We start from the raw sequence: 25,528 nt of genomic DNA, 5'->3' as shown, positions 1-25,528 counted from the left end.
GCACAGCTTTGTCTGCCTCTCCACTTGTTTTCTGTAACAAAGTTCATTGATTTTTTAATGAAGATGCGTACATTCCAAGAGCAATGCGTACATTCCTCGCAGAACGAGGAATGCAGCAAATGTAGGGAGTATGTGTCAAGGGAAACTGTAGAGCATCTCATTTGTGGATGCCCTTCTTTATTCAAAGCACGCTTAAAATATCTGAGGGCACCACAGGCATCAGGCGGGTGGACTATTCAAACCACAAAACTAACGAACTTTATCTGGTATTGCTATGGAGCGAACCGATCTATGCGGAAGTCTACCAGTTCAACCCAACCCAAGCTATTTTATTATAAATTTGTATATTTACATATAAAAAATCTGGTATGACTCTAAGCTTGCGGTTACTTTTTGGGTGAGTTTCCGCACTGTTCTAAATAAAGAATTAAGTAGCAAAAGCTACAACTAAAATTATTTGCTTAAAATGGAATAATCTGCCGTATTCACAAGTATCTTCGTTCAGTTCTCTCTTTGAAAGCATACGCAAGTCTCGCAATGTCTTTGCATCCTCTTGTGATCCGTTACTTTTATTACTACGTACACATACATGCATATAAATATAGTAACTAAACGAAGAATAACTATTTATCTGTGCACGCAGTAGTGGGTATGACAAATGACATGCAACGTGAAAGTGTGCCAAGCCATCGAGTGTGTATGTGTGTGCGCGTATGTTTCATACACAACTGCGAACGGGAAATACTGAAATGTTGATGACATATTTCTGCTGAGCTGACAGCCACTCTGATGATGGCTTGCAACGCGCGCTGAGTATCAAAGCAGAATACACTCGATTGCATGCAAATGCGAATCTGGTTTACTGGAAGAATGAAAAAACTGAGTGTCACCAACATACAATTGCCAGCGTTTCCAGCAGTCATCATTCATATTGATAAGGTTTCTGGAAAATGGCAACGCACTCTTCAATAAGCATAGATATTTACTCGAACCACTTCCACTGCCACTTGCTCCTTCGGCACGGTCTTTTCATGCCACCGAACTCTCACTGTGGTATTTGTAATTTTTTTTTGCGATAGTTGAAAAGTAATTCCAGCACATTTTCAGCCACTCAACTGAGATAACTGCCGATGAATATGAAATTCGTGAAAAATTATGGGAAACGTGCGCACTAGAAATATCCAACTTTCGGTGGGAAGGAGAAAAGGTAAACAAATGCATTACGATTGGAAGAGATGTTGGCAGCTTTGCGAGCGTATTTGCTAGTAGGCACTTCAACTTTCTGAATTATGAAGAAAGCCGAGGTTTGTAGCAAAGTAGCAAATATTCCATCTATTACAAGCAATAAAAGCCTGAGTCGATTTAGGAAAGAATTATATTATATAGAACAAAAATGTATAGTAGTCGCCGTAGTCAAATGGGTTGATGCGTGGAAGTGCCCGGGTTCGAAACCCTTGATATGAAGCACCTAATTATAGAACACATTTTTTGTAATTGCAGTCGCTCCTCGGCAGACAATGGCAAACCTCCAGGAGTGTACCCTAGAATATATGGCCCCGAGGCCAAGCGTTCTGATGAGTAGTCTTCCAAGCATCTTCCTAGCGGAGGAGTATTTCAGCCATGATAAGGCTTCCCATAACAAATGTCTGGCGTTCGGAGTCGGCTTGCATCATTTGTGCAACATCATCAAGACGCACACCACAAATAGGATGACGGCCAAACAACCAATAAAAGTGACGCCTAGATGTTAGTAGTGAATAATTCCAAGACGGTGGTTTTTTATGACTTTTTTGAAGTTTTTCAAGTAGACAGAAGCTCAATTTTTCGGAACAAAACAAAACTTTAAAATTTTGAGACTTATTATGAAATTGGGGGATCGATTTTTCTTAAAACACATCGCGAAATTCGTCATTCTTTTGATGGAAGTAAGCAAAGATCAAAGATACATAATACTACCTAAAGAATTCCTCTGTCACGTAGTGGAAAAATACTAATCAATCGACAGCGAGATTCGAATAATGGTTTCGGGTCTGAGTGAATTGAGTGAATTGAATGAATTGAGTGAAAAGTACACAAACATTTTTTGAACCCTCTTCATTTTATTTATATGGACTGCATGATAGGTCTCCAAATAAAAGCAGCAAATCTAATTTGGGCCGAACAAACGATTCATAAAGCACCAGAAAAATAAATTATTCTGCTCGGACTGAAGGACAGCATTGCAGCATCAACTTTTAGATCATCAGCATAGAGAAGAAAATGAGCAAAAGGAAAACACGGACGAATATCATTAATAAACAAAACAAATAACAAAGGTACTAAAATAATACCCAGAGGTAACAATAAACCCCGTCGATAATTGCAATACTGCACATCTTCATTAAATAGGATTGAGTCCAATTAAAGAAAGTCGAATGAGAACCGAGACATGCCAATTTAGTTACTAAAAACGATATGAGAGACTTTATCGAAGGCTTTAGAGAAATCCGAGTACATCGCGTCAATTTGGTATCCATTCTGGAAGCCTGCATGGCAATCTTCAAAAAAAAACTGTTAAGTTAGATAACGTAGATCTTGCAACTACAAAACCGTGTTGTTTAGGACTAATCATACGTTTTACGCTAAAATATAACTTGTCTTTAACAACATACTCACAAAGTTTAGATACAGCAGATAATTTGGAAATTGGTCTGTAATTCACAATATCTCTCTTATTGCCGCTTTTGTAAGTTGGAGTGATTGAAGTCAGCGCCCAATCATCAATAAATATTCCTTCAGCTAAGGATTTATTAAAACTTAGTTTAAGAGGTTGCACCATAGAGCGGCAATTTTCAACATCGATAAGTTGGAGTGATTGAAGTCAGCGCCCAATCATCAATAAATATTCCTTCGGCTAAGGATTTATTAAAACTTAGTTTAAGAGGTTGCACCATAGAGCGGCAATTTTCAACATCGATATCCCGGCGCTCTAAATAATTAGGCATTCATGAATCGACTGTTTAGTGGATTTTGCCTGTAGACGTGCTAGGGTGTCATGCTAGACATATAAATCATGCCATTTTTCAGTAATTGTTAAGAGCCGTATTTCGAACAAAAATAGTGAAACTTAATGGAATCTAAATTTGTATATATTTTAAAACAAAATCTGGACGCATTTCTTGGAAGACCCTTTGCAATGTATTCTCAACCAAGGAAAGTAAAGTCTAGTTATATTTTTTATGGATCCTATAGGGATAAAAGAAAAAGCAACAAATTTTTGAAAATACCTAATATACTTTTTAATTTATAAATATACCCTTATATATAGACCTTAGGGTCTCTATGAAAATAGTTTAAATTATTTTTTTTTCGTAATTACAACAGTATTCAAGAGTAGGTATTATTTATCGAACAGTGATGAAGAGAAATTAAAAGAAGCGTTTAAATAAAGTAACGATTTTATACCACATTTATAGGTAACTGTATTATCCTCATGAGAATTCAGTGGCTATTTTCAAAGCGCTGGTGGCACGCATAAATATAAAATAAAAACAATTAAAGGCTAGGTATCACATTTTTTGGCCAAGAAAAAACAAATATTTTTTTAAATATTTTAGATAAAAATAATATTAAACATAAGGGCGGTCCGAAAAAAAAATTTATTTTTAATATATTTTTAGTACTTACTATTTTTATCTTAAGGGGACAGATACCTGTAAAATTTCGAAAAAAAAACTTTTTTCATAAAATGTTAATGTAATCATTGAAGAATAGGTCAAAAAATTTGTAGAACGTAAATTTAAGTATTTCTTATATAATAGATCGTCAACTGTGACGACTTTATTCTTTGCGTTCGAGCGCTGGGAAAGGTGTAGTTATGTATTCAAACTTTAGACGCGGTTTTCTCAAAAATATTTTTCGAATTGGCGTACACGGTAACTTGAAAAGTTATTGACCGATCTCCCTGAAATTTTCCATACATCTTTTTTATGATATTACTTTCTATTTGAATTTAGAATTTTTCGAAAATTTTTCGAAAATAGTAAAAGAAAAATAGTAGGAAAATTCGACCCAAAATTTATTTCTTTTTTAAACATTTTATTACGCGAATTTTTTTCCATTTATTTTTAATTCATTTAGAAATTATGACATTAATACACAAAAAATTTTTGGTTTTTTGTATTCAGTTGACTGACGCCGGAGCTACAATGCCCGCGATTGAGAAGCCCCGCTGCGACCTTCCTGGAAGAATGTAGTGTACGACCGCCATTTTAAATTATTAAAATAAAAAAAATTTATATTATTTTAATGTATAAATAAACTGTGTGCCAATTTTGAAAAAAATATATTGACTTCTTCATTTTAAATAATTTTAATGAAAATCAGGGAAAATATGGCCGTTTACAGGTATCTGTCCCCTTAAATACTTAACAAGATATTTTTTTCTTGGCCAAAAAAGTTGACAACTAAATTTTTAATATTAAAAAATATATATATTTTTCCGAACCGTCCTAAAGTTTAGTATTATTTTATCTACTTATACAATATGTTCATCGACCTATGCGGTTAATGCTTGTAACCAGAGATATTAGCTCAACAGAGCTGATAAGAGTAATTAGAACAAATACCGCATAAATTATTTGAATGTCTTAGGATCTATTTGTGAAAAAAGTTATCTTAGAAAATCCTAATCGCATGGCTTATCTGATACAAATGTCACGCGGTGTATTATTATAACTAAAACTTCAAGAAAGCCTGATTACAAAATAGAAATTTTATAGTTTATATCAGAGAATTTTAATGAAATGAGAAAGCGCAAATGTTAGTGGAGCTTTTTTCGAGTACTAAATTGAAGATTTGCTGATAAGGAATTTCCCCACGCTAATGACGAACTCAGAGCTTGCAGTGAAAGATTCAGTAGCCTGGATTGTGTTGGACGCTTGGCGCTGGGGCATTATAGTATCTACTTCCAGATATTCACGTCTTTTTGTATCCGAATATAAATGCAAATTAAAGTAAATGTATAGATGATTTAATGAAAGGTGGCGCATAATCACCAGCTTCTTAGCAGAAATTTAGGTTTAGTTTTTACTACTGGTTTTTGCGGTTTTCTTTGATGGTTTGTGCTCAAAGAACAGAACAAATTTTCTTTTTGCTACTGTGCAATACCATTGTTCAACATTGTTGTTGAGTACATTTTTGTTTTGCCACATTAATAGTTTGCCTATTTGCGTACTATTTACAACACTTTATTGTGGTTTTTATGTGATTTCCTTCTTTGGTAGTTTCTCCTTTGTTTGACTATGTCTTGCTTTGCTCGCTCTTTGTGTGGCGTAAACAAATTGAGGCGATTGCCGCCCACAATATCCTTTTGTTAACAAAGCACTGCATGTCCACAAAGTTAGTTTATTATCGGCCACAAAAGGAGATTCAGATATAAAAATAATGACCACAATCAGCTTTTGCGTTGTTAAATATAATGGTAGTAAAATAATATATCAAGTATGTACTTTCGGCAAGTACGATGTGCATAAATGTGGTTTCCCTTGTTTGCCTCTTTTTTCTTTATAAAGCAAACTGAAATTTATAATATAAAAATTAATTAAATTATGGGGATTTTGCACTGTGAAGATTTCTAAATATCTGTTTTTGTTTGCTTAAAGGTGCCTTATTGCCTTGAAATTGGCGTACTGAAAGTATTAAAGTGGGAAAAATTTATAAATATTTGTATTTTGAAGTTTTATTCAGCCTTTCTCATTCCGACCCAAGCGCACCAAAAAATTTAAAGACGCTTTTCTGAAAACTACTTTCTGCAACTAGGAAGTACTTATAACTTAAACCGATGGCCGAATGACCGATCATCTTAAAATTTTAGCTCTATAGTCACAATTTATTCTGCATGGAAGCACTGAAAACATTTTCTCTTCTTTCTCTCTATTCTCCTTTTTACAAATTATTTTGACACGACTTGATTTTAATATCCTGAAGATGACATCAGACTTAAGTCGGTCGAATAATTAAAAAATATACTCTAAATTGACTATTTTATAGAAATATCGGTATTGAGCTAATTTTACTGAAAATAATATTTACAAATTAAAGGCCGAATGAAATTAAACAATGAAAAGTTGAACTTTTTTTTACAAACGCGCGCTGTTTTTACTACTCTGCAAAATTGTGAAATTCAAGTAAATTGAAGGACGAACGGATAGTTAACTAATACGAGGAATATTTTTTGGCCGGCTCTGCTAGTTATATCGATTATTTTTAGATACTACCACCAGGAATCTAATTCTAATAAATTTGTTAGGAGAAAATTGTAATGTAAAAGTCTGTTATTGGTATAAATTCCTAATCGGGTGTTTTCATTATATAGGAGCGGAATGCGGTTGAGCCTTTATATAGTTATATAAGTTATATAAGTATCATAGATAAATTTTCTAACTGAGCTCAATGATATACATACGAGAGAATTTCTATCATAAAAGATACTCGCACAAAACCGATTTACCCTTTGGAGAGAACTTGAATGAATGAAGTAAAGCCCAAATCAAGACTCTCGCCTCAAATCGAAGCAGATGTGTGATATTGTTCTTCACATACCTTCTCCACATCTACCACATTCCTATTTTAGCATCTACCAAATTCTCTATTCATGTTTGCAAATCAAAATGATTTGAACTGATTGATTTAACACCAAACAGTTTCGTCATTTGCTATTTAAGTAATCAACATTCGATCCTTCCACACCACAGACACCACACAACGCACCACCACTGCTAAGCAGCACCCTAGTAACGGTATACGCATACGTCCAATGTTTGCGAAAAGGATTGAGTATAGTAAATCGACAAGGTGAGGATGTTGGCTTCCACTAATATGCCCCGGGTGATACGTCGACTGACAGCTTTCTTCAGCAAATCGATTACTTTGGCCTGGAAACTAAGCATAGACACGCAAACGGAATGGAAGGCGCATTCAAACATACACAAGTATTTGCATCAACGCTACATAGTCGTATAATTGAATGGATATTATAATAATTTCGTGATGTGATTGGAAATTTCGCTTGCATAAGAATTTTTACATAAATACATAAATAAATATAAATTAGTACTTAAGATTATGTAGTGATAAAAAATCAAGTGGGTTCAACACAAAGTTATTAGATTGTTAAATAAAAAAGGAAAAACAGAAGTAAGTACGAATGGGGAAGAAAAAGTTTGCAGTAGAATTTGCACCCGACTGGATTTGTAAATAATAATTTCTACGATGTGAGTATGTATGTATATGTGCAATAGTTTTATTTTTATTAGCAGTAGCACGCAAAACTGGCAATGCAGTTAACCAATCAACAATCAAATAGCAATGTGTGACCTTCAAAGTAATGACAGTTTTTTATAATTTATAGAATACGAGTGTAAGTATTTTTTATTTAATATGTGGTGGTTCGCCACTGTTTTGATTTGTGATAAAAAATCTTTATAAAAACGATATTCTATAGCGCAAAAAAATATGTATCGGTTGGTCCAATCGAATAGTGGTCTTGTAAAAACCCTCCCAGCAGCGGCGGTAATTCAATAATTCAATTGCTGTCCATAATACTCCCGGGCGTATACGTAATCTGTACTGCATATTATGCTTACGTATATATGTACATATTTTTTATTTATTTATTTTATTTATTAGGTACATACATATGTTGCGAGACTACTGATTGGCATTATTGCAAATTAGCCGCAATAAAAACGAAAATTAATGTGTCGGTATATCGCTAATTAATTGTTATTGCTTACGACTCTTGCAGAAGTAGAAGTAAAATGTTGCTGTGCCCATGGCAAATAATAGAGGGATTTAAGGAAAGTTTTATTTGATTTTTAACGATCTATGCTGGGGCCTAAAATATTTTATTTATTTATTTATTTTTTGTTTTTTGTTTTTAAGCAAAAATTAAGTCAACAAAAGAAAATTGGTTTACCGACTAAAGCAGATGCTTTAAGAAATAAAAGAATAATAAATACAGAATAATAATATTATAATAACAGTAGAAAAAATTATAAAAAAACATAGTAAATCAAATTATTTATAAGCATAATTAAGAAGTTGAATGAAAGAGTGTTTAGAAGAAACAAATTCAATCTCAATAGATTTGGGAATAGTATAGCATTTGATCACAGCTCTCATTGCTGCTGCATTCGTAGCATACAGAGTTCTTATAAAGCCAATATGAAAAAAATCTAAATTACGAATCACTCTAAATGGGATATAAATCCAGATTCGCTCCAGAAGGGAGTGGCAATCCACAGCTCCTTGAATAACACTGTGTGACAAAACAAAAAAATTAAATATACTTTTATGGAGACCTAGCACAACTTGTGGGTATAGAAAAACTAAAAAAATGGTATAGGAGAAATTTCCAATACACCCCCAAAATCTCATTTTATGGCCATAAAACCGTTTTTCAGTAGGTTGATGTGAACAATTACCCCTAACTTCGCCAATTTCCATCCGATTTCGAATTTGTTTTTTCAGTTCGAAAGAACTTTTTCATATTTCTATTGAAAAAAAAGTGTGATAATATGTCAGATATTTTCGTAAGTTCTAACCAGTTCTGTTGTATGCAGTACAGTGTACTCTTATGTATACATATATACTCCAATAAATATTACGTATCTATAATTATAGACGTATCAAAACACGTCCTTATTCCCATTTACTATGATACTACATACCAAATTAGTAAAAACAAAAAAAATCTTAAAACTCACACAACTCTATTAATTTTAATTCAATTACAGTCAAATATAGCCCATTCGACGCAAAATTAAATTTTCTATAACAGTGGTGTACTAAAAAAAATCCTCAATATCGAATAATATCGTAAAAATTATGTCAAAGTTGAAAAAATAGAGAAAACAAAAGATTCCAAATACTCCCGTCTACTGTCTCGTCAGTTGTCATTTCAGAAAAATTGTCAACACACTGTCAAAAGGCTTGTTTTTGTTCTTTCGAACTAAACAAACAAATTCGAAATCGGATGGAAATTGGCGAAGTTAGGAATGATTGCTCACATCAACCTACTGAAAAACGGTTTTATGGCCATAAAATGAGATTTTGGGGGTGTATTGGAAATTTCCCCTATACCATGTTTCTTAGTTTTACTATACCTACAAATTGTACTAGGTCTCCATAAAAGTATAATATCACTGTCGCACAGTGTAATATCATACACGAAAGGTAAAAACAAAATAAATCGTCGAGACTGCAGAGGTCTCAAATTTACAAGCTGGCATCTAGAATAGTATAAGGGGGCCCATAGATCAAGAAAAGGAAGGAAACGTAGAGCAAAGCTAATAGCACTTTTTGGATACGTTCAATTCAAGTTATGTGACAATTGTGATGAAGTATGCATATTCCACTTTAAAACGAAAAAGTTATGTGTGTATCAATTTAAGAGTGAAAGAGAAAGTGGATTTTGCGTCAAACATGACTCCTATGTCCCTTATTTCGCTGACAGAAATGGCGCAAAATTAATCCCCCTATCAGAAGACTTATGATTTTTGCAAATGTGAACTAGACAGCTGCAGTATACAAACATATAAGCAATGCAATAAGCGCGAAATAAAAGTTTCTGTCACGCAAAATCATTTTTTTTTTATTTACTAACAAATGTATTCAAAAACAAAATTCAATTTGCGTCTTCAAATGACATTTATATTAAGAAGCAAATCAAGGAAAAAAGAAAATTGAGAAAAAGATGGCAAACAACCAGATCTCTTGCAGACAAACAGAGGTTAAACTTAGCTACAAAAAATTTGAAGGCTTGTTTATGTGACATAAAAAATAAGGAAATTGAAAAATATCTAAAAAATTTAACTCCTACACCTGACACAAATTATTCCTTGTGGAAATCTACAAAAAAACTCAAAAACCAGATAAAGCATCAACCCCCACTAAGAAAAGATGACAACACATGGGCTTTTACAAATGATGAAAAAGCAGCGACATTGGGAAATTGTTTTGAAAATGTCCTATCGAACGATGAACATAAACAAATTGACACGATTAGTAATGTTAATACTGATACCATCACAAAAATAAGAAAAACAAGCACACAAGAAGTGATAGTATGCATCAAAACTCGAATTAAACATAAAAAAGCACCCGGATATGATATGCTGACAGGCAATGCACTTACGGAACTACTAATTGAGGCTTACCTATTTCTTAGAAACGTATTTAATGCAATGTTTCGCTTACAATACTTCCCAAAAGTATGGAAAGTCGCAGAAATTATTGCGCTACCAAAGCCGGGTAAAAACCCAACAGCTTTAACTTCATATCGACCTATAAGCCTACTTCCGGATATATCTAAAATTGCAGAAAAAATTTTACATGACAGAATTACCCCAATACTTGACACGAAAAACATCATTTCAAATCATCAATTCGGTTTTCGAAAAAAACACTCAACTATCCAACAAATACATCGAGTTACACAAAAAATAATTTCAGACATGGAAAATAAACGATACTGCGTTGCTGTATTTTTGGACGTCGCAAAAGCTTTTGACAAAGTTTGGCACAAAGGCCTCTTGCATAAAATTAGGACAATATTACCACTCAACTATTATTTAATTATCAAGAGCTACCTTACTGACCGATGCTTCTACATTAAATACAATGACAAATACTCACATATACATCCAATAACAGCAGGAGTTCCTCAAGGCAGCGTTCTAGGACCACTGTTATATGTCTTATTCACCTCTGACATACCACTACCAGACGAAACTAATTCTACTATAGCAACATTCGCAGACGACACAATTTTATTGTCACCTGACAAAAACCTCTCAACCGCAACAACAAAATTACAGATGTACACCAACAATGTAAAGAAGTGGTTTGACAAATGGAGTTTAAAAGTAAACGAGGACAAATCTGTACAAGTAATATTTACGACAAGAACAGAGATTGCTGCTATGCCGATTAAGCTCAACAATAAAAATATACAAATTGAAATATCTGCAAAATATCTTGGAATCCATCTGGACTCAAAACTAAATTGGAAAGATCATATCAAAAAGAAAATAAAACAAATAAAGGAAAAATTTCGCCAATTGCATTGGCTAATAGGCAGAAATTCTAAGCTCAATATTTCCAACAAACTTTTAGTATACAAGGCGGTCATTAAACCAATCTGGACCTACGGACTTCAAGTGTGGGGAACTGCAAAAAGAACTCACATAAACAAAGTACAGCGACAACAATCAAAAATCTTACGTATAATAACTATGTCCGACAGGTACACAAAAAATAATGACATCCATACTACGTTCAATATACCATTAATCGACGAAGAAATAAAAGCGATATCAACAAGGTATTTTAACGAAATAAACCAGCACAAAAATAGAGAAGTCAATACACTCTCACAACTTGAAAGAAGAACTTTACGACGTCTGAAGAGAAACCGACCAATTGACCTATTAATTTAAATATTAATTCTCGTATACTAAAATAACTGTATATATAAAATGTAATTCTTTTCCTAAAAAGTAATAGCTGTATTCGTCTTGGCACTGGCCATGATGAAATATATTTAATAATTTTCCTAACTAATAGGACTATGAATAAGTTCGGTTTTTTTTCGAAATTTGAAACTTTATTGACGTAAAATGGTTACAAATTTAATATTCAAAATATTGTCCATCGCTTACTACTACTTTTTCCCATCTTTCTGGCAATTCACGGATTCCCTTTGTGAAAAATTCGGTCGGTTTTGCCGCAATCCACGAATCGATCCATTTTTTGACTTCATCGTAATTACGGAAGTGCTGGTCAGCCAGGCCATGTTGCATCGATCGGAAGAGATAGTAATCGGATGGCGCAAGGTCTGGACTATACGGCGGGTGGGGTGGGGTAGGACATCCCATTTGAGCGTTTTTAAGTATGTTTTGACCACTTGTGCAACATGTGGCCGAGCATTGTCATGTTGCAAAATAACTTTGTCGTGTCTATCGGCGTATTGCGGCCGTTTTTCTCGCAGTGCTCGGCTCAAACGCATCAATTGTCGTCGGTAGACATCCCCCGTAATCGTTTCATTCGGTTTCAGTAGCTCATAATACACAACACCCAGCTGGTCCCACCAGATACACAGCATAACCTTCAGGCCATGAATATTCTGCGCCGACGTCGATGTTGAAGCATGGCCAGGGTATCCATACGTTGCCCGACGTTTTGGATTGTCGTAATGGACCCACTTTTCATCGCCAGTCACAATTCGATGCAAAAAACCCTTTCTTTTGTGCCGTTGAAGCAGTTGTTCGCATGCCATAAAACGGCGTTCAACGTCTTTTGGCTTCAATTCATACGGCACCCAATGGCCTACCTTTCGGATCATTCCCATGGCTTTTAAACGTTTGGAAATGGTTGATTGATCAACTCCCAAAGTTTTTGCAACCTCTTCTTGCGTTTGAGCCGGATCTTGATCGAGCAATTCCTCCAATTCGGTATCCATGAACTTTGGCGGCGCACCCTCGCGTTCTTCGTCTTCCAAGCCAAAATCACCACTTTTAAAGCGTGCAAACCACTTCTGGCACGTTCGCTCAGATAGAGCATGCTCACCATAAACTTCCACCAAGATACGATGACTTTCGGCTGCTTTTTTCTTCATATTAAAATAATGAAGAAGAATTCCCCGCAAAAACACATTATTTGGCACGAAATTCGACATTTTCAAGTGTGGTAAAAATATTGTTGTTTACGCTTCAAATAAAAAACTTATACTGACGTTTGTGCCTTACGACAGTAGCTCTCCAATGAATGTTTGGAAATGTGGATCGATGGAATAATAATCAAGTTACGCCATCTGTTGTAAAACCGCACGAACTTATTCATAGTCCTATTAATTGTCAAAAAATGTACTAGATGTCAGTATGACAGATGTATGATTAATGTAGGAATAATAAAAAAAAAAAAAAAAAAAAATTTGCGTCACCTTGAATGCACCAAATTGCTCAGAATGATGAGTGAAATCGATTTTAATATGTCTGTTAATATGTCCGTCCGTCCGCTCGCCCGGGCGCACCATAACTCGATAAAAAATTAATATATTTCAATGAAACTTGTCAACGGTAGCTGGGCGAAATCGGTCGACAACTAAGCCCACCTGCCATATAACGGTAGTTCTCAAAAACCAATAAAAAATGTATATCTCTGTTATAAACCAAGCAAAATTCCTCAAATTTGGTATAAATAATAAAACCAAGAACAGAAATATAACGAAAAAAATACTTTGAAAAGTGGAGGCTGCCACGCCCATTTCTATTATAATAATAGTTGTTAATATTTTATGTACATTCTTTAAGGTCTTTCCGTGCACTAAAAAATCATTCAAAAATTGTATGTATTCGAGTATTAAACAAATTTTGTAAATTTAATTAGGAACGAAAGGCAAACAGATTAAAATAATTGCTTCTTTGTAAGTTCCCCTCGCACCTTGCGTTCCTACTCGTAATACACCTTCTTTGGAACTGGACACTGAGAGGATACCCACAAGCACAAACGCAATAGGCTTATCCACGTGCAAGTGCGCTACACAAAAAATGACTGCACATGCAGGTTATTTGAATTTTCACTCGCGCACACCAGCTGCACAGCAACAACATTTCAATAAAAATATGTGAAAGAACGTAGCGGCAGGCGCGTTAATTTCTATAAAAATGCTCCACCTTTTTTTCTTTGGTAGATGTTGTTGTTGTGTTAATCGGTTGCACAAAATGCGCGCAATTACGAAACGAGGCATGTAAAAGCGAGCGCTGCAGCGGACACGCACGCACTTGTTAAAAAACGGCACGCTCCTGAAGGTGTCCTTGTTATTTATTTGCACAAATTTTTCACTGCTGCTTGGCGTTTAATTATCAAGTGACTTTTCAATTCATTTTTAATTTTCTATTTTTTCATAAAAATGTAATACGAGAACTAACGTTTTTTGACTGGTGGCCGGAAATGCCAGTTGGTTGTTGTTTGTTCGTGGCTTCAGAGGCAACTGACTCCGCCCAGCAGCAGCAGCCGTTTTAAATGCGGAGGCACAAACAGCATTGGCTATGTCAAGTTGGCCATAGTGCCATAAACTAAAATGTTGATTTAATAATAATTTGTTTGGCGTGAAATATTTTTAATTTACAAAGCAAAAAAACAATACCAAAAACCGAAAAAAAATCAATAAAGGAAGACCAAAAAATTTCACCATCGCAGTGTTGGTTGTGCAAGTGCCAATCCGCAAAAATAGCTAAATGCATATGTATGTATATATATGTATTTATGTATGCAGCTTCGTATGTCAATACAGTTGCTAACCGCTCTGCGCTCTACTAGTGTCGCCTGACGGTTGTCGCCTAACGTCTGCCCTCCACAGTCTGCCGTGCAGTTTTTAGTCTGCGTTTATTTTTCATACAAGCACTTTTATGTATGTGTGTTTGTATATATGTATGTATGAACTTATGCATGTATGTATGTATGCAAGCATGTAAGAGTAAATTTGTGCCCGAGTCGAAGTGCTGTGTTTGATTCCAATTTTCTGTCATTTTCTTTTTTACATTTGTTGTTGTTTCAGCTCATCAACTTTAGCCAAAATGTTAAGTTGCCGCCAAAAATGGTCACTTTCCGCTGAATTTCATTGTTGATACCCCTCAACGCCCGCTTTCGACCGCTGCTCATCTGCTTACGAGTATTTCCTAGCGCTTGGCGTCATGTGCCTTAATGTTGGGCTTTGCTAGGCTCCTGTGGCGCAGAAAATTTATTTATTGCCGCAAAATGAAAGCGTCACGCCGCAGTGCATATACATGTGTATGTGTATGTAAATGTTGGTATGGATGTGAGTGTGTGTTAAAATGCAGCTGCAGCAACAGCAGCAGCGTTCTTGGTGACTCTGTCAGCATTGACATCCGGTGTCTACATACGTACATACACACGTATGTACGTGAAGCGGAAATAGGCAGTGCCAGGGGGTGCGAAGTTGTTGTTGTGACGGTTAACGTAAAGGAAATCGTACGCGTGGCTGCTCCGGTTTACCGCAGCAGCGTCGCTAATGTCGCACATTTTTTGCAAGCAACCAACTGTGATGACAACAAACTTTTGGCAATGAACCGCTGACGCGATTCGCTTTTTTCGTATGCAATTTTTATTATCTCTCATTTTTTGAGAATACTCTAAATTTATACTAAGTATTTTACCACTAGAATGTTTTTTTAAATTTAATTTTTTTAAGAGTTGATTTTTTCATTTTAAATTTATATTCTATTATTTATATTTAATTCTTTTATTTTTTATTTATATTAAATATTTAGTACCTGTTTTTTTTTTTAATTTTACTTCAGCCTACTTTAAATTTATACTAAATATTTAGTAATTTAAATATTTTTTTATTTTATTGTTTTATGATTTTATTTTAAATTCATATTTTTTTATTTTAATACAATATTTAAAAATTTTTAAATTTTGTTTTATTTAATTTTAATTTTTTTTATATTTTTTATTTAAATTAAATATTTAATACCTGTTTTTCTTTTGTTTTATTTCAGCCAAGAATATTTTGAACTTATATTAAATATTTAATTAACTAATTTTTTTATGATTTTATATTTTATTTTAAATTAAATTTTTTTTATTTAAATATAATTTTTTTTATATTAAATATTTAATACAAGTTTTTCTTTTACTTTGTTTCAGCCAAGAATACTATACATTTATATTAAATTTTTCATAATTTTTTTTTATGATTTTATATTTTAATTTAAATTCAATTTTTGAGTCTTTATTTATATTAAATATTTAATACATGTTTTTCTTTTGTTTCATTTCAGCAGAGAATACTCTAACTTTATATTAAATATTTAAAGCATTTATTTTTTAAAGGTATTATTTTTTATTTTAAATTTATATTTTTTATTTAAATTTAATTTGTTTTGTTAATATTAAATCTTTAACATCTGTTTTACATTTATTTTATTTGAGGCAAAAATACTCTAAATTTATATTAGATATATTATTTAAGAAATTTTTGTTTTTAAAGAAATTTTTTTATTAAATATTTAATAATTTTTTTTTATAAATGTCATGTTTTTAAGATTTTATTTTTTTTATTAAAATATTATTTTTTAGTTTTGAATTAAATATTTAATCTTTTTTCTTTTATTGTATTTCAGCCCATCAAAGTTTTTACTTTAGTGGTACTAAAAAATTCGAATCATTCTTTAGTGCTCGAACATAAAACTTTTCTGATGAAAATTTCACATGTGTGTATGTATATAAATATTATATTGTATATGTATATATAACCTTTGAAATTACCTGTTTTTGTCTAGTTTAACCACAAAATGCGCTGAGATCCTTGCTTATGGATTAGATTATAAATTTTCAATTACTTACACTTAATTACACTTAGTAGTGTTAATTACTAATTCATAAGATTGCATTACTTCACTAAATTATATCACGTTTTTTATATATAACATTTTATATAATTTTTTTTTGTATAAAACTGTCTTATTCGCCCACTTTTACACCGCGTAAAAGTTCAATTAAAAAAGTTGCACTGTCTCCTTCACACGACTAAAATAACGACTCTCTAAATTTTAATATTTAATATTTTTTTCTTCGTTTTTTTCTGTTTGGTTGTTTCAACAAGATTTTCACCACTTGGCACCCGCGACACTTATTTTTGTTTTTTATTTTTTCTCTTTTGTTTTTTAAGCCAAACGAGACTTCGTCACACTTTCTGCTTGACCGTACCGTGACGCGCGCGTACGTCAAATCAACGAGCCAACAAGCGTTCAACAAATAAATAATGAGTGTCCGAACCGCTACGAGTCGCCGCCTAGAATCGTCCGTCTTTTGCACATCCAATACACCGCAACTTCCACAACGAACTGTTTGTTGGCTGACAGGCGATTCAGTAAATAGCTACCATTTATGCTAAGCTTTTTAACCGTTACACTTGCCAACATTCCTCCACTCATTCCTTTCATATCTACTGCACTTATTATTGTTGTATTGTCGCCCTTTAGCGCTCGCAACATGTTCGATGTTGTCTGCATTGAGGATCCACGTGCACTGCCACACCTCCACTCCCACTACTGTGCGCCAATGGAAGCGTGCAATTTGTTATTGTGTGCTTTTGCGTACAACCAGTTCAGTTCGTCCATTGCCTTTCGTGTGGTTCGAAGCAGCGCACAACGAGCGAGCATTGCACTCACACCGCACCCCCCCGCCCTGCACAACACTCCACAGCACACAGTTGTTTTTCTGTGTTATCGCTGGCGTAGCTTTTCATTCACTAAAAGCTTGTGCGGCAGGCGGTCGGGGCGGTCGAAACGGTGAGGCGACGTCGGCTGAGCGAGTGGGCGAATTGGGTGGAATGAATGACTTGGCTGAATATTTGTATGCGGATGCCCGCGCTGGCGTATGCGTATCGTATGCGGCTGTTGTTATTGTTGTTGGTTTCGCTTACTTTGATAATTATTGAGAAATTTTTATTTTATTAGCGATCATTTATTTTAATATTATTATTTTTTCACGATTTGTAAACTAATTTTATTATTTTCTTAATGAGCAATAAAACGTAATAGAAGCGATTTTTCATAATCCTTTTGTTATTTTTACACAAAAAAAAATTCCGCTTTTAGACTGGCGCACAGATGTTTGAAAGTGTTGGATGTATGTAGCTTCTGCTACAATTTTCGATGTACGTGCTGTTTCTCGGCCGCTATTACACCCCATACATACATATGAATGCATGTATGTATGTCTGGCACAAACACATTAGGCAATGACTGATGCTACAAGATATATTTTGTATTAAGTTGGCTTATGTTTTGTGGTCGAAATTAAAAAGCATTGGATTCGCGAATGTGACACTAATAGCCCCGTCACTATTTGACTGATAACGTATTAACGCGTGTTTATATGTAAAAAGTAGCAGGTAATTTACTGGCAGTAATTCTATCATTGCATATTCCATCTGTTTCTTTGTGTAATTGTGTGAAGACAAGGATGTAACTACGCAGCAAGTCCGCAATGGCGAATAATCAAAGTCACAAATAGGCCCGTTCGATATTTGTTAAACAGAGGTTTAAGAAAGCTTATTTAATCATAGCTTATTTTAATCGTAGTCAAATTAATACGGGTTTTCAGCTTACAATCAGCTGGTAATAAAATTGGTTTTAAGCAACTTAAAATCAAAAGAAATATACGAATTTACGTCTGTGCCCCTAAAAATGCATAACTACTAAAAAGGCTTCACTTTCAAGCTTTTAAAACTGATTTGGATATAATAAACAATGAAATATTCCTCCCTAATCCATTTGAGTTCGATGAAAATGCTTTTTATCAAACAAAAAAATCATCAAAAACCAGCTCTAATTTTGAGCCACTCTAAACTGGCACTTTGTTATACCAAAATTCCACAAGCTATAAAACTGCACACTTGAAATCTTTCTCAAACTTCTATTTAATTACTGCTGAACGATTATTTCTATTAAAAAATATTTAGCATCCTACTTATTCCATAAACAAAATTGTTCTCCTTTATTTCGCGCAAAATGTATAAGTATAAAAAAATATAAAAGTCTCAGTTGCAAAATTATACAAGCACCACAAACTGACAAGTTTTGACTATTTTTTTTTAATTTTTTTTTTTTTGGTTTTGTTTTTAGATAAAATTATTATTCATTCTATAACAAATACCATATTAATCCAAGATTCACACTTTGGAAAAGATTTATAAGAACTCGACAAATTTTCAAACTTTCAAGATTCAAACTTCCAAAGTTCAAACTTTTCACAATTTCAAAATTTTTAATCAGAATAGGTTAGGTTAGCCTGGCTGGCAATAAGCCCCGCATAGACCTTAATGAAAATAGTTAAACAAAATTTGGGCACGTAGTTTTATTGCTCATTAAATTTAAGTACAATAAAGTAAAAATTCGAGGTAAGTCAACATTCTCGTTGATCTTTAACAATATTTTTCCGAAGATGTTGCGCATTTTATCCATATAGCAAATGCACGATTTTTTTATGCCGAAAATGCACAACACCGTCAAGCAGAAAAAATATCAAAAATCAGCCCGAAATTATGAGCCGCTTCTCTTCTTCTTCTTAATTGACGCGATAACCGCTTACGCGATTTTGGCAGAGTTTCACAAAGCGCGCCAGTCGTTACTTTCTCGTGCTAACCGGCACCAGTTGGACACACTAAGGGAAGCCAAGTCCTTCTCCACCTGATCTTTCCAACGCAAAGAAGGCCTTCCTCTTCCTCTACTACCACCAGTTGGTACCGCATCAAATACTTTCAGAACCCGAGCGTTTGTATCCATTCGGACGACTTGACCCAGCCAGCGTAGCCGCTGGGTCTTTATTCGCTGCCCTGTCTATGTCTATGGCGGCCGCCGTAGCCGAATGGGTTGGTGCGTGATTACCATTCGGAATTCACAGAGAGGTCGTTGGTTCGAATCTCGGTGAAAGCAAAATTAATAAAAACATTTTTCTAATAGCGGTCGCCCCTCGGCAGGCAATGGCAAACCTCCGAGTGTATTTCTGCCATGAAAAAGCTCCTCATAAAAATATCTGCCGTTCGGAGTCGACTTGAAACTGTAGGTCCCTCCATTTGTGGAACAACATCAATACGCACACCACAAATAGGAGGAGGAGCTCGGCCAAACACTTAACAGAAGTGTACGCGCCAATTATTTATTTTATTTTATGTCTATGTCGTCCTAAAGTTCATACAGCTCATGCAAAGGCCCAAAAATCTTGCGCATTATCTTTCTCTCAAGCACTCCAAGCCTCGCTTCATCGGATGTTGTCATCGCCCACGCTTCTGCGTGTAGTAAAATTTTCTTATTGTAGTAAAATTTTCTAAAAAAGAGTATTTAAAAGTAATTTGAAAAAATATTGTCAAAACTTATTAATATGAGGTGATCTTATCATTGTGTCACTCACTGTAGTTATGAGATTTAGTAAATTTGCTTGATTTTTGTAAATCAAATAACCCAAGAATGATGGAATAAGAGATTGCGCCTTCCGAATTCGCTGTGACGTCAGGCTCCGAGGGCGACCAACAAAGGGAAGAGAAATTACTGCAAGTAAGCGTCATACAGAAAAACTGAATTTGGAGATATTTTTATAATTCGTGCTTTCACAATTAAACACGCGGCATTTCGTTTTCATTAGTTTATTTAGCTTGAATTTCACAAATCACAAACTACTAAGCCATTCGCTAAATATTTACAAACAAGTAATTTCTCCCCCTTTTGCCCGTTTTGTATTATTAAGGTGCCTGACGTCACACTTGTCTACTGCCATTTTACTGGGTAGTTATCTTTAGACAAAACCGATCTTTATTCAACTGCATGGACATCAAAGTAAAGTATGAGCTGCCAAAATTTTCTTTTAAATAATTATTTTAATCACTTGTTTTTTAATTTGTAAATATTTTCTGAAGACAAATCGCCCTAAAAATTACCACATATTTTGAAGGTAAATATATTTTCGTAAATATCATCGCGCATGGCAATAACAAAGTTGAGCGCTACAATGTCAAAACAACTGTAACAACTAATACTCAAAGCAACAATAAGATTAGAACGTCAACAGGCGCAAAAGATCATAAATCTAAGTGTCGCATGCATTCGTGCTCTGCTACAACAACTAAAACGTTATGTACATATGTTCAAATATCTTTGTGATGTAGACATTTGTGGCCAGTGTGGAAATGTGGAAATGTGGAAATGTGCTGACGCATTCGTCCCTTGACTCAAAGAAAAAATTGGCAAAATTCGCGAAATGACGGAGAAGTGTGCGCATTCGAAATGTTTAAGTGGTTATTAAAAACTTTCATAAAATATTTTACGAGTACAAAAAACCAAACGCATATAATCTTTCATCTGTGACTCATTTCGATATTGACTGACTACTGAGAATATTATTATGGACAATTTTCTATTATTTCCACTAAAAAAACTTCCTTCATGGCAGAGCCGTAATAAGACAAGTTTTCTACAGGGTTTTCCTTTAGATAATCATCCGATCTAGGAGGAGTAGCAATAACAATATAGGCCTTGTGTTTAGGGTGTTTAGGATGTTTCCTTCTTCATAACCGTTTTTATAAAAACCAAATTTTCAGTTCCTTTAAATGAAATACACCCCTCAATCATCATACCTATGTCCCCCGCCGTGTTTATTTTATCCTCGGTTTCAGGTGGTTTGCTTTCAGCTCCTCATTGTGCTTCCGCCAAACCATGGCTTTCTCGTGACTACCGAATAAGTTAAATTTGCTCTCATTCAGGAAAATTACGTATTTCCACCAAGTTTCTTCATGTTTTATGTGCAAAATTCATCCGCAGCTTCCCAGTTCGTTCGTTTATATACGTTTTCTATCTACTCGGTCATTATAACCCTCTGGTTTCCGGACACTACGAATGGTTTGGGGTATCGACTAGCTCTATACTGCTGGGTTATGGAAGTGGCTGCTCTTATTTCTTACTTTCAATGTTCATGTACTTGTTCTTCCATATCGCCAACCTAGGCAGCCGGATAGTGTTGCTGCTTGACTGCTGGTGATTTGTTTCTAAAAACTAAACTGCGCTTGCTTTCATTGCCCTTGAAATTTTAATTTTATTTAAGGCCGGCGGGCCAATTAAAAGGTCAAAAAAATCGATTTTTTTTTTCCTGAAATCAATAGCTTAGATATTCAAGAACATGAGACACAAATTTTCAGAGTTGAATTCCAAGTATTTGCAGAGCTACAGAGCCGAGCGTAGTGCGGCGTCGAGCAACCGTGCGCTTATTGTTGACTTTGAAGCGCGTTTTCTCGGCTTTTCATTTTCACGACTTTACCTAATTTATGTACACGATTGCAAAAAAACTAAACGAGCTATCCATTTCATTCAAAATGCGTTATCTTCAGTATTGTTTTCTCTTCTATGTGAACTAAAAAAAACATCCAAAAACTTTTTTTAAGCGACTTTTTTACCCAGTTGAAGAGTTTTTTTTTCCTTGAAAAACCACTTTTTTTTCTACCTTCCCCAAAAATTCGAATTTTACGTGTTTCTCCCAATTTTCTTAGTTCACATCGACAATAATTACATCAAAATTAATAATCTTTTTTTTTTTTGTTTTCAGATGAAAATTGCAAGTTGTATCTTGTACAGAAGTTGGATACTTCAGTGGCAAGGCGCTCTGGGAATCTATTGATAACTCGGCTTACAATATATTGTTGGAGATTGTACAAATTTTTTTTTTAGTTCAAATATATATTAAACTATCCCCAAAACTTCATTTGGCTAATTGTTTTTTTTCTCATCCTACAACGCTTCGCGAAAACTACTGAATTTAGGACATCTAATTTATTTTAATATTATTATTTTTTCACGATTTGTAAACTAATTTTATTATTTTCTTAATGAGCAATAAAACGTAATAGAAGCGATTTTTCATAATCCTTTTGTTATTTTTACACAAAAAAAAATTCCGCTTTTAGACTGGCGCACAGATGTTTGAAAGTGTTGGATGTATGTAGCTTCTGCTACAATTTTCGATGTACGTGCTGTTTCTCGGCCGCTATTACACCCCATACATACATATGAATGCATGTATGTATGTCTGGCACAAACACATTAGGCAATGACTGATGCTACAAGATATATTTTGTATTAAGTTGGCTTATGTTTTGTGGTCGAAATTAAAAAGCATTGGATTCGCGAATGTGACACTAATAGCCCCGTCACTATTTGACTGATAACGTATTAACGCGTGTTTATATGTAAAAAGTAGCAGGTAATTTACTGGCAGTAATTCTATCATTGCATATTCCATCTGTTTCTTTGTGTAATTGTGTGAAGACAAGGATGTAACTACGCAGCAAGTCCGCAATGGCGAATAATCAAAGTCACAAATAGGCCCGTTCGATATTTGTTAAACAGAGGTTTAAGAAAGCTTATTTAATCATAGCTTATTTTAATCGTAGTCAAATTAATACGGGTTTTCAGCTTACAATCAGCTGGTAATAAAATTGGTTTTAAGCAACTTAAAATCAAAAGAAATATACGAATTTACGTCTGTGCCCCTAAAAATGCATAACTACTAAAAAGGCTTCACTTTCAAGCTTTTAAAACTGATTTGGATATAATAAACAATGAAATATTCCTCCCTAATCCATTTGAGTTCGATGAAAATGCTTTTTATCAAACAAAAAAATCATCAAAAACCAGCTCTAATTTTGAGCCACTCTAAACTGGCACTTTGTTATACCAAAATTCCACAAGCTATAAAACTGCACACTTGAAATCTTTCTCAAACTTCTATTTAATTACTGCTGAACGATTATTTCTATTAAAAAATATTTAGCATCCTACTTATTCCATAAACAAAATTGTTCTCCTTTATTTCGCGCAAAATGTATAAGTATAAAAAAATATAAAAGTCTCAGTTGCAAAATTATACAAGCACCACAAACTGACAAGTTTTGACTATTTTTTTTTAATTTTTTTTTTTTTGGTTTTGTTTTTAGATAAAATTATTATTCATTCTATAACAAATACCATATTAATCCAAGATTCACACTTTGGAAAAGATTTATAAGAACTCGACAAATTTTCAAACTTTCAAGATTCAAACTTCCAAAGTTCAAACTTTTCACAATTTCAAAATTTTTAATCAGAATAGGTTAGGTTAGCCTGGCTGGCAATAAGCCCCGCATAGACCTTAATGAAAATAGTTAAACAAAATTTGGGCACGTAGTTTTATTGCTCATTAAATTTAAGTACAATAAAGTAAAAATTCGAGGTAAGTCAACATTCTCGTTGATCTTTAACAATATTTTTCCGAAGATGTTGCGCATTTTATCCATATAGCAAATGCACGATTTTTTTATGCCGAAAATGCACAACACCGTCAAGCAGAAAAAATATCAAAAATCAGCCCGAAATTATGAGCCGCTTCTCTTCTTCTTCTTAATTGACGCGATAACCGCTTACGCGATTTTGGCAGAGTTTCACAAAGCGCGCCAGTCGTTACTTTCTCGTGCTAACCGGCACCAGTTGGACACACTAAGGGAAGCCAAGTCCTTCTCCACCTGATCTTTCCAACGCAAAGAAGGCCTTCCTCTTCCTCTACTACCACCAGTTGGTACCGCATCAAATACTTTCAGAACCCGAGCGTTTGTATCCATTCGGACGACTTGACCCAGCCAGCGTAGCCGCTGGGTCTTTATTCGCTGCCCTGTCTATGTCTATGGCGGCCGCCGTAGCCGAATGGGTTGGTGCGTGATTACCATTCGGAATTCACAGAGAGGTCGTTGGTTCGAATCTCGGTGAAAGCAAAATTAATAAAAACATTTTTCTAATAGCGGTCGCCCCTCGGCAGGCAATGGCAAACCTCCGAGTGTATTTCTGCCATGAAAAAGCTCCTCATAAAAATATCTGCCGTTCGGAGTCGACTTGAAACTGTAGGTCCCTCCATTTGTGGAACAACATCAATACGCACACCACAAATAGGAGGAGGAGCTCGGCCAAACACTTAACAGAAGTGTACGCGCCAATTATTTATTTTATTTTATGTCTATGTCGTCCTAAAGTTCATACAGCTCATGCAAAGGCCCAAAAATCTTGCGCATTATCTTTCTCTCAAGCACTCCAAGCCTCGCTTCATCGGATGTTGTCATCGCCCACGCTTCTGCGTGTAGTAAAATTTTCTTATTGTAGTAAAATTTTCTAAAAAAGAGTATTTAAAAGTAATTTGAAAAAATATTGTCAAAACTTATTAATATGAGGTGATCTTATCATTGTGTCACTCACTGTAGTTATGAGATTTAGTAAATTTGCTTGATTTTTGTAAATCAAATAACCCAAGAATGATGGAATAAGAGATTGCGCCTTCCGAATTCGCTGTGACGTCAGGCTCCGAGGGCGACCAACAAAGGGAAGAGAAATTACTGCAAGTAAGCGTCATACAGAAAAACTGAATTTGGAGATATTTTTATAATTCGTGCTTTCACAATTAAACACGCGGCATTTCGTTTTCATTAGTTTATTTAGCTTGAATTTCACAAATCACAAACTACTAAGCCATTCGCTAAATATTTACAAACAAGTAATTTCTCCCCCTTTTGCCCGTTTTGTATTATTAAGGTGCCTGACGTCACACTTGTCTACTGCCATTTTACTGGGTAGTTATCTTTAGACAAAACCGATCTTTATTCAACTGCATGGACATCAAAGTAAAGTATGAGCTGCCAAAATTTTCTTTTAAATAATTATTTTAATCACTTGTTTTTTAATTTGTAAATATTTTCTGAAGACAAATCGCCCTAAAAATTACCACATATTTTGAAGGTAAATATATTTTCGTAAATATCATCGCGCATGGCAATAACAAAGTTGAGCGCTACAATGTCAAAACAACTGTAACAACTAATACTCAAAGCAACAATAAGATTAGAACGTCAACAGGCGCAAAAGATCATAAATCTAAGTGTCGCATGCATTCG

The 25,528-nt window shown here is 34.4% G+C and overlaps 1 protein-coding gene across 4 annotated transcripts in view; it reads right to left on the bottom strand.

The window, feature by feature from the left end:
- Positions 1–17,108, bottom strand: part of LOC128863573 (calmodulin-lysine N-methyltransferase) — a 123,044-nt gene extending 105,936 nt beyond the window's left edge. For 2 of the 4 annotated variants that reach the window (XM_054102801.1, XM_054102802.1), the window contains exon 1: positions 16,336–17,108. The gene's annotated coding sequence lies outside the window, so the exon portion shown is untranslated. Of the gene's footprint in view, positions 1–13,715; positions 15,433–16,335 lie in introns of those variants that run through there. The other 2 variants (XM_054102800.1, XM_054102799.1) reach the window with 1 other exon arrangement.
- Positions 17,109–25,528: the final 8,420 nt, after the last annotated feature.

The sequence above is a fragment of the Anastrepha ludens genome, chromosome 5, assembly GCF_028408465.1.
Source record: "Anastrepha ludens isolate Willacy chromosome 5, idAnaLude1.1, whole genome shotgun sequence".
Classification (NCBI taxonomy): domain Eukaryota; kingdom Metazoa; phylum Arthropoda; class Insecta; order Diptera; family Tephritidae; genus Anastrepha; species Anastrepha ludens.
Note: the sequence above shows the minus strand (reverse complement) of the source record. Positions and strands in the feature narration are given on the sequence as shown.